The sequence below is a fragment of the Manis javanica genome, chromosome 4, assembly GCF_040802235.1.
Source record: "Manis javanica isolate MJ-LG chromosome 4, MJ_LKY, whole genome shotgun sequence".
NCBI classification, from domain to species: Eukaryota; Metazoa; Chordata; class Mammalia; order Pholidota; family Manidae; genus Manis; species Manis javanica.
The window spans coordinates 143158005-143166337 of record NC_133159.1 but is presented as its reverse complement, the minus strand read 5'-3'; the positions used below and the strand labels follow the sequence as shown (position 1 = coordinate 143166337).

At 45.9% G+C, this 8333-nt stretch overlaps 1 long non-coding RNA gene across 2 annotated transcripts; it reads right to left on the bottom strand.

The window, feature by feature from the left end:
• Nucleotides 1-412: 412 nt before the first annotated feature.
• LOC140849083 (uncharacterized) lies at nt 413-7201 on the bottom strand. Of its 2 annotated transcripts, XR_012130617.1 has the most exons (3): nt 6329-7152; nt 1831-2062; nt 413-1436 (listed from the first exon to the last, which is right to left on the bottom strand). It is a non-coding gene; the product is annotated as an uncharacterized lncRNA (long non-coding RNA). The 2 variants fall into 2 exon arrangements; XR_012130616.1 differs by lacking the exon at nt 1831-2062 and having other exon boundaries at nt 6329-7201.
• Nucleotides 7202-8333: the final 1132 nt, after the last annotated feature.

Here is an 8333-nt window from a genome sequence, read left to right as displayed (position 1 = left end):
GTTGTAACACAGTAATAGTATAGAGCTTACCCATAATGACTTTATCAAGTTAGTTCCTGCCTTAAGCCCAGAAGAAACTCCAAGAAAATTAAAGTCTAAACAAAAACAAATGAGAAGAGGTGGCGGTTGCAAATGCCATTGAACTGTTCACTTCAAAACAGTTGATTTTATGTTACATGAATTTCATATAAAAATTATATTATCTATATATTTTTGAAAAACTTTCATTGGCATATACTTGAGAGAAGGCCTCCCTCCTATACAGACTATATATCTACATTTAACATAACCTCCTTTCTACTAAATACAGCTTGTGAAAGGCTCTTCTCTCCTATACTCCCTCCTTCCAGTTCCCCTTGTTGGATTCTCCCAGAGGAGGACGCCGCCCCAAATCACTCACAAAAGGCATCTCTTGATGCAACAAGCAAGAGGAATTTATTCAGGAACCAGCTAGCTGGGGTCCAAGTGTCAGCCCGACGCAGCGGGTCTCAACAAGGACCCTGAGCAGCCAAAGCCAGAGGTTTTTATAGCATTTCTAAGAGGACAGTATTTTTCTACAAGCACGTACACGATTCATCGGCTGGCGTCACATCTTGGGGGGGTTCAGTGAGATAAGATTACTCTCAGAATGCTAGGGTGGGTTTCAGCAAGATAAGCTTGGTATGTATGACTAACTGACCAAGGTTAGCTGTCTGAAGGCCGCAGCTGCCCACTACCTGGTGTTCATAATTAACTTGTTTTTCACCTCGTTTTCAAGGCTTTTCTGAGTCACATATTCAGAAAATGGCCTCTGAGCTTCTCAAGATGGCTGTGCTTAGGCTAACCTGATGTCTTCACTGAATGCTTAGATCCTACATTTCCCCACTTTTCTTTTTTGGATATTCCAATCATGGAATGCTCATTTCTTCTTGCTGTGTAAGTGAGTGATACTGCTGTCTTAGCATTAGCACCTGAACAGCACTCACTTTCTCTCTAACAAAAGATACTAGCCGGTTTAAAACACAGGGACTAAAAGTAAGAAGCAGCACAAAAATAAGCAAGGGTCTGGCTAGAGTGGATATCAGGGTTGTATGATACATCAGCTTAGGCACTAGCTGGACTATAATACAGAAATCACGGGAGGAATTGAAGGTGGAGGTGGAGACACACGGGGTCAGTCTAGTATTACAAGCCCACTACCCCTGGGGAGGAGGGACTAGATATCTGTTTTCACTTGAGGAAGCTACGGGTATGGTCTCATTCTCTCTTCTACAGATAGAGACTCTAGCTGTTGCTAGGGAAAAGGGGCGATGACCGCTCTGGCTGCTTCGTGCTGAGAAGAGGGCGCAGTAAAGGGTGCAGCTAGGTCTCCATCACTGGTCAGTTGAGAGGGCTTCAGAAGGCTGGCACTTCTATTCTGGGTTTCATTTTTATTACTATTTGCAGTTTTGTGGCTTCTAGGCAAGATAAAACAAATTGTGTTATTAGGTTATGTAGCAACATCTGGAGTTGGATTTTTTCTGGAAGGAGGCTGCATTATTGAAACAATACTTTTCTCTAAAATCACTCTCATTTTTACTAGAAGTAACTAGGTTAAGAAAATAACTAACAGCTGGCTTGATTATTTGCACAAGTGCAGCAAGAAGAGCAACTGATTACACAGGCTCTTTTAAATATGCTTTGCTGGAACTTTTTGTAAGGAATTTCAGATTGAACTTTTAAAGGCTTCTTGAGGCTAGACAGCCAAGCCAGACTTACTATCAGGCTTTGCCTGCAGTACCTGTAGATTTGGATGAATTTCTCTCTTCTCGAGGTCTCTGCACCTGCCAGGAAGTGACTTTCTTTACTCACCTGGTAAGGCTGCTGGGAACTCTGTAAGCAAGGTACTAGGCCAGTTCTTCTAAGGGGCTTTGTTGGCTTTATAAAGTCAGTCTTAGTTCTTTAAAGTTGTTCACATCTGAGTCTATGCACATGTCTCTCAGGTATGACATTCCAGTCAAAGCCTTGGCAGTATAACCAGTGTTCTTTAGTAGTCTTCTCACAAGGAAAGCAGATTCTTATTGAACTCGTGCAAATAAACATACTGCCATGGAATACAAAAACAGTCACTGAAAGTTTTTAAACTCTGGAGGGATCAGGTAGAGAGAAGGATGTTTCAATTCTGCTCATAAAAGCAGTTGTTAACAAACTTTAGCTTTTAGTCTTTTTAATATTATGATTTCTTTTTTTTTTTTATTCTGGCAACTCACTGAGACTTTAAGCATGAGAAACTGCTTTGAGTTTTCAACATTAAGAGCAGACTAACAGTTAAAGAAAACTTTGTCTTTTTAACTGAAAACAAAATTCTAATTCTGCTGTACACTCGATACCAAGACTTACTCGCTTCAATTTCACATAGCATGACTATACCAACTCTTCCACAAGCTTTCTACAACTTTCTTTTTACATTCAGTGTTCTCTCTCTTTAAACAAATAGCTGCACTTCAGAACAATCACTCTCTTTTACCTTCAACAAAACGAATTTCCATTCTTTACACTTTCTCCCATTAAAACATACATCTTCCAGCATAGAGAAATGCCCTCTCCATCACCTTAAGCAGTTCCAACCAGAACTCAAAACTATTAGAAACTTCAACTTCCAGTGAACACTGAGAAGCAGGACACTGCAAACTGTCAAACTAACATTCTCTAGACCGACAAACCTACGAACACATTCTACAATTTCTGCAACTATGAGCTTCACAGCATAATCTCCCAGCAAACACAGAGCACATCTTCTCAACTTAACAAAACTCTAAGGCTTTAAGTTACTACAAAGATTCTCAGGCTGCAGGTAGGCATACACACTGCAACACACAATTAAAAAGGTGTTCACTTGCCATACTTATCCAGCTCACCCACCTGCAACAACTACGCTAGACTACTCACAAGACCCCCACTGAACACTAGACAAAGCCAAGCTTAAAAGATTTAGCAGATAACATGACTCAAATGACTCTAGGTAAACTCAGGCAGCTGACAACTACCAGGACATGCCCGCCTCAGGCAAACTCAAATTAGCATTAATGCTTAACACTTTTTACCAGGTTTTCTGGAAGTTTTAGAATACTCAATTTTCACAAGCGCTTGTCTTTAAATCAATTTCATTAATACCATCTGGAGGTAGAAAGATATATTTATTTACACACTTAGGGGGTTGTCTGAGTCTGTCCCATTGTCAGTATAACAATTATTAAGCACGTGAAAGACACAAAAAACAGAGACACACACAGATTAGACACACAGCGGCCACTTTTTGTTTTCTTCAGATTTTTGACTAAAAACCGAAAAGAATCGGTGGGTTGATACTCTTGGCGCCCTAAAATCAACCTTATCTCATCAGATTCACCTTGCCGGAAAAACAGGTGAGAGGCCACCAGGCGTCCCTGGCCCTCCAATCGCCCCGAGGCGTCCCCCAGGGTTGCAGCCTGCGGTGCTCCAAGTACATCTACCAACCGCGGTCTCGACCCCTTTACGGGATCGGGACGACTGCCAGACAGAGGGTACCCCTTTCAGAATTCTGACCGGTCTCACTGAAAAACAGAAGACAGAACACAGACAACTCAAGGCGCCACTAAGCTTACCTCTTCCTCCAAGAGCGACTTCGGGAGTGAAGCGGGGTGAGCGCATGATCCCGGACGAGCCCCCAAATGTTGGATTCTCCCAGAGGAGGATGCCGCCCCAAATCACTCACAAAAGGCATCTCTTGATGCAACAAGCAAGAGGAATTTATTCAGGAACCAGCTAGCTGGGGTCCAAGTGTCAGCCCGACGCAGCGGGTCTCAACAAGGACCCTGAGCAGCCAAAGCCAGAGGTTTTTATAGCATTTCTAAGAGGACAGTATTTTTCTACAAGCACGTACACATGATTCATCGGCTGGCGTCACATCTTGGGGGGGTTCAGTGAGATAAGATTACTCTCAGAATGCTAGGGTGGGTTTCAGCAAGATAAGCTTGGTATGTATGACTAACTGACCAAGGTTAGCTGTCTGAAAGCGGCAGCTGCCCACTACCTGGTGTTCATAATTAACTTGTTTTTCACCTCGTTTTCAAGGCTTTTCTGAGTCACATATTCAGAAAATGGCCTCTGAGCTTCTCAAGATGGCTGTGCTTAGGCTAACCTGATGTCTTCACTGAATGCTTAGATCCTACACCCTAAAGAAAGTAAGGCCAGAAAAAAATTAATAAGGTCTTAATTTAAAATAGCTCTGGGAAAGTAAAGCTAAATTAGAGTTGGTGAGGCCACTAAATCCCGTTTTACACACAGATGGAATTTACAGCCTGGTGCTTGTAGTGAAAAACTGGCCAGAGTAAAGTATAAAGCGGAAAGGTCATTCTAGCAAACTTCTATTACAAGGGTGAGAGACGGTAATCAGCTATTTCGATAATGCTGCAAAAACAAAAGTTTCTTCAGTTACCATTTAGCTTATAAGAAAATTATAACTGATTTCCATTGAAACATGACAGACTCCAAAGCAATTTGTTAATATTACACAGTAAGGAAAAAAGAGCAAAGCTTAAAAGTTTTACATCCAATTCTTAACTGAAATACCACTAAACTTTGGAAAACTTAAGCCTGGAAGTTAGCAAAGAAGGAAGGAAAAGGAACATACCCTACTTAATTCATTACATGTTCAGCTTGGTTCAAACCAGTGCCTAAAATAGTATACATTAAAATGTGGATGTTCAGAAAAAAAAAAAAAAGGAAACTGGACTTTCTTCAGTTTCTTAATTCACAGAATGTTAGGTTTCTATTAATTTTCACCATCCAACTTTCAGTGAGGCAGTTGGAACACACTATCCTCTCTGCTTCCTTGGGAGTTTAAACTGTTCAAATATCTGCAAATACTTCTCACTTTACTGCCACGCTTTGTCATCACTGGAATGTGTTACACGTTTTGTTGTACAGCTGCATCTCCTTCATCTGCTGCTATTATTACTTTATAAATGTACCCTGAGGCTAAGCAATTGAGGTGCACCAGGAAAGTAACTAATGATTTAAATTTTTTCTCATTCAGACCACCTTTTTTGTCATTTTGCCTTTTCTAAACTTACTACCTGCGTTTTCTTTTAAACCACAGTGGTTATCAGGACAGTGTTTGGCATTTAAAAAACACTGCTTTAAGGAGACACAGGCTCCACGAAGGGACTAGCGGTGACCAAAGGGGAGGGGTGGGGAGGGAGGGAGAAGGGGATTGAGGGGTATTATTAGTGCACCTGGTGTGTGTGGGGTCACAGGGAAGACAGTTTAGCACAGAGAATACAAGTAGGGACTCTGTAGCATCTTACTACACTGATGGACAGTGACTGCAATGGGGTAAGGGGGTGAGGGGACTCGATAATAAGGGTGAATGTAGTAACCACATTGTTTTTTCTTGTGAAACCTTCCTAAGAGTGTATATCAATGTTATCTTAATAAAAACAAACAAAAAAAACACAGCTTTATAAAATCCAAGTTTAATGAGGCATCAACACTATTTACGCTGCATAATGAAACAGCCAAGTGAGTTCACTAAAAGCCTGCTCCTCACATAGAAGACAGCTCTGAAAACAGCATGAATAAATTCTTTGGATTCAAAGAATACGAAAGTAACAGGAAGTTCCAGTTTCTTTACCTCTGGCTTAATCTACAGCCTTTCTCAAACTAGATTATTCCTGATAAACCCAGAAAAGAAAATAAAAATCCCGGTCTAAAATGTAACCCCCCTCACTTCCCACTCTCTCACATCAGGTCAGTTTTGGAGGTTTCTCTTCCCTTCCCCCAAGTGTCAGGAATTCGTCTTCTTTCCCTGGGTGTTCAAGATTCTACAGATATGATCCTCCATTACCAGATGGGAAAGAGGAGCCCCTTAACCTTTAACTACGGGAGACTGGCGCAGATCGCCCACCAAGCTGCCAACCTCTGGGGAACCCCTTTTCCCTCATGCTGGCTGGGCACGTTCCCAGTCCCTCAGTGAACGACGCCAAGACGTTAACAAGGAAGGTTCTCCCCTTGGCCTCTCGCTTCTACCGGCCACACCCCTGGCCTCTGGCCCTGCTAACCCACCGCGACTCTTCGAACACATCTCCCCCCCGCCCCCGGTGCCCCTCAACTCCCAGCGACCACATCCGGGGAGCCCCTCGCTCCACCACAGCGGCGGAGTCCCTTTCTCTAAACCCCCTCCCCCCATCGGTCACACCCACCGGCTCACTCCAGCCTCAACGGTCACGCTCCCAGGATCTCCTCTCCCGCGCATGCCTGCGCCCAACCTGGGGTTCCCCTTTTCCCCCAGTGAGGGACATACCCCAAAACTAAGCTGTCTTGGACTCACCGAGGGCAAACGCGGGGCGGCAGCTGCCTGAAAGCGCAGCCCGAGAGGTGGTCTAATGGTTTCCTGCGCGTCACGATTCCTCCAGGTCTAAGCCAGTGCGCAAAACCCACTCGCCAGGGACCAAGATGGTGGACAGTTACGTCTGACGTCAGAGGACCTCGCCTCGCGCTTAACGTCATCCCCGCAGGGGCAGTGCGGGCCGCAGGCTAGCGGGGGAGTGGGCCAGGGCCCCGGGCTTTGGACTGGGAAGGGTAAGGGGTCTGAAGCAGGAGTTTCAAAGCAACCAGGGTCTTGGCGTCACGGAGAGGGCTAGTGGACAACCGCCTGTTCGGGCCTCGGCCCCGCCGCTCTTCCACTGCCCTCCTCGCCGCCGACCCCTAACTCACCAGAGGGAGCGGGGAGGGGGCGAGGACTACCCGGCGACGGTAGGCTTGACACCTACGACCCGACGCAGCGGCATTCCGGCCACTGACAACCGGAAGCTCCGCTCGCGGCGCCTGACGCCATGACGTCGGTTCGGCGATCTAGTCCGCCCGCCGCATGGAGCCAATCGCAGGGCCAGCGGAGCCGCGAGGCTGGGCCTGTGCTCTTGGAAACCGGACGATTCCCAGCTTAGGAGCCCGCCTGTGGTTCGCGAGCTTCGCGATCTACCAAGCGCAGAGGCGTTCTTACTGCCCGCCTGCAGCAGGGTTTGCGTCAGTTAGATGCTGTTCTGGGTTGCTGACCTTGCCTGGCCTCAACAGCATCTGTGTAACACTGGCTCAGCCGCTTGGCCTCCTTTACTGAAGTTTGCCCACTTGCAAAGTGGGACCAATAATGCCTACTCTATTTTGGCCTCCCTGAGAGCACCAGAGCAGTCTGGTCGGCAGAGCCTGGCGGATTTCAAGGGGAAAAAAACATGTTTTAATCATACCTTATACCCAGGGAGCTCCTTGAGAGTCCCTGGGCACGCTTCTGTAACCCGCCCATCAGCCCTGTGGGGCACGAAGCTCAAGCGGTCTGCTAATTCTCACTAGCCATGTTGTTTACTTGCCTTTCGCGATAGAAGTGACATTTTCCTTTCAAATGGACTCAGAAAAGGTCAAAAGTAGCAGGGAACGTCTTGTCTTGTTAAAGACACTTCACACATGTAGGCTTCGTTCAAATGGGAGCCTAGGGCCTGAGTGTGGAGGTGAGGAGATACCACTAGGAGCGAGTCCAAGAGGACTTCAGTGATGGCTACAGGGCTGGCTGGGAAACAGGCCAGTTCTTGGAAGCAAGCTCCAGGGGTCTCTGCCAGGGGTCCTATGCTTACTGGGCCTCTCCGGGAAGGAAGATGTCCTCCTATCTCTGGGAAAGGTCAGGGTCCTTTCTGGTCATAACCGGTGCAGCCAAGCATCAGTGACTTGACACAAGCATCCCCTCCACAAAAATGGAGCACACAACATCCCTGTTATTACAAAAAGTTTTTGCCCAGCTGTCTGCAAAAGCTGTGGGGACCCCCCAGAGTTAATCTCCTGTTTCCTTTTTTAGGAGGGTCCATCTCAGGTCTTCTTACTTCCCAGGCCTCTCCACATCGCTGCAACGTGTGTGGGCTTGTTCTGGAAAGCGGTAGTTGTAAAACTGCAATACTTCCAATATATCTTTCCTGGCTTAGTGCATCACCGTATCAACACGTGTTTCTAAGGGGTGGAGAGAAGTAGTCTTCATATCCATAGAGGGCTTATCTGGACAGGAGAGGCTGGGTGGGGCCCATTCTTCTGCAACCAGGGTTGTGAGAGGCAGTAGAGAGTAGAAATGGATGACTGACTGCTTGTAGGGTAAAAAATGAGTTTCTCCCAGTTTATTTCTCCCTTCGATTTAGGTTTCAAAGGTATTTTGCCCCGGGATTTTCCCTCCGGAGTTACATCTTCATCTTGCACCCCTTTGTGAAGCTGAATGCGGCCTTGGATACTGGGGAGGAGGATGGAATGTGGGACACAGGGATGAAAGAGAGGGGAGTGCATACACATGATGCACATTTCCA